This window comes from Apis dorsata, unplaced genomic scaffold, assembly GCF_000469605.1.
Source record: "Apis dorsata unplaced genomic scaffold, Apis dorsata 1.3 scaffold_174, whole genome shotgun sequence".
NCBI lineage: Eukaryota > Metazoa > Arthropoda > Insecta > Hymenoptera > Apidae > Apis > Apis dorsata.
In genome coordinates, this window is record NW_006263462.1 from 293,564 (window position 1) to 295,726 (window position 2,163).

The following is a 2,163-nucleotide window of genomic DNA, read 5'->3' on the forward strand; positions in this document are numbered from 1 at the left end:
GTGGTGGTGGTGGTGGTAGCGGTGGTGATGGAGAAAAGAGTAGGAGGAAGAAGAGAAGGGTAGTGGTGTACAGGCAAAAGTGGAGGTGGAGCGAGGATACCCTCACCGTGTGTGACGAGTCAAAGACGAACGGGAGAGTCAATGTGCTTTTGCCTTCGCACACCGACAGAGGGGAAGAGTTTTCGTAGAGCTAAAGGGAGGGGGGAAAGCAGGAGAAGTTACACACTATAGAGAACCGGCACGAAAGGCACTACTCCGCAGCTGAGCTACTACTGGATCCAGAGATGCGCCCCTTGATCGTGGTACCGGTGCCAGTAAGCCCGTATTTTCCTTTGTGAAAGTACTTCTTAATCGTGTGCGTACATACGTCCGTATACGAGTACAGCTTGATCTCACTCTGTGTCCCATTAAATGCACTCCTATCCTTCTCCGTTCTCTCGATATGTACACCGTATATACGTGTACGATCGTAACTCCCACTGAAAAAGCTGTATATATCGTCGAACGTGTTTCCGCGCCACTAATAGGCAACACTAGCGCCACACTGTGGTCACTCGGGGAATCACTATAACCATCGACTGCTCACGAAACACTGGCAACGCGCGATCGACAGATGGCGAGTCCGATCTCGGTTGCTTTCGCGTGCACGATGACCGTATAGGAACTTAGGAACGTTGAATCGTGTTAACTATACGGTGTCAGTGCGCGCGCGTCTTCTATCCCTTCGATACTTTCTATCTTTGTCCCTCTGCCACGACAATGTAGGCAATATATCCTTGGATAGCAGAGAATAGTAAACTATAGTCCGTCTTCCTCTTAACTAAAATCCTCTCCTCTCTAGTTCCCGTCCGTACACGCGTGCGCTTCAAGTTTGTGGAACGACGGGCTATGTATCCGCGCGTCTACACCACGGCGTGCAACCCTCGACTGGAGGTAGTAAGCCGGGAGCACCCCTACTTATAATTGTGGTCCCGCCAGGCCCCCGACGGGAGGGGTTGGCCAACTAGAGGGGTGGTGGGTAGCGGCTGCGCCGGTGGTACGACGTGTGGAACTCTAGAGGGGTACGGGGAATTTGGGCGAGGGAAACGAGGGGAAGAGGATGGTAAAAGAGGCAGCTGCAGGCCGGCTGCACGCGCCCACCCCCACCACCATAGCCTCTGTACGACACCCCAGCCACTCGTGCGGACTTCTTGCCCGCTTTGCTTGCCTGCCTGCTTGCCTGCCTGCTTGTCTGTCGTGGAGACTCCTCGGGGCGCCTGTCTTTCTCTTCCTCCTCCTTCATCTTTATATCCTCGTCCTACTCCTTCCTCCCATTCCTTTTCGTCTGCTTCTCTACTCTACCTCCCCTCGTTCCAACTTGCACCGGTTACACTCCCCAGCTTGTCTCTTGTCTCTGTCCCACGAGCCACGATAACTCGTACCCCATCCGACGGCACGCGCCGCGTGCCACCTCCTCGTGACGTCATACCCTTCTTTTTAAGCGTATTACGCTCCTTACGCGCCGCGGTACGAACGGGTTACCGGAGTCCGGGCTGAATTACTTGCGTCGCGATACGAGCCGGCCTTAATTTGATTATGCCGAGGTGTTGCTCCCTTTCCCTCCATTTCACTTTCTCGTTTATCGCTGCCTCGATACACAATTTCTTTCCAAAAATTTTTCGTCAATAAATATTTTCGCTACGCCCAATTTTTAATTAATTAATTTAATTAATTAATTATTCGATTTTCTCTTCTTTTTTTCTCTCTTAAATTTAAATTTTAAATTTCAATCGAAATTCATCTTTTACAAATTATGCCACTATTTGCTCGCCATAGTCGATCTCCTCCCTATTGGGCAAAACGGTTCCTCGTCACCCTTCCAGCTTCTTTCAATGAACGCAAAAGTCTCCTGGGCCGGTGTGACGTCACTCGTTGCAAAACCTGATGGGGTGCGCCCGTACCCTTATTCGGCCCCCTCTGTGCGAAACGCCCGAGTATTAAGTATACGTGGCGCGGTGTACGGGGTGACAGATTATTACGGTGCGCATACTGCTCGTCGCGGACCTTTGTGCCCGGAACATAATGCCCTGGACCTGTCTCGAGCACGAATCGACGTCCCCCCTCCCCTCCCTCCTTATTGTTCCCCGGCGCGAATCGCATTTTTCGTCCCCTCTTCCCTCTCCC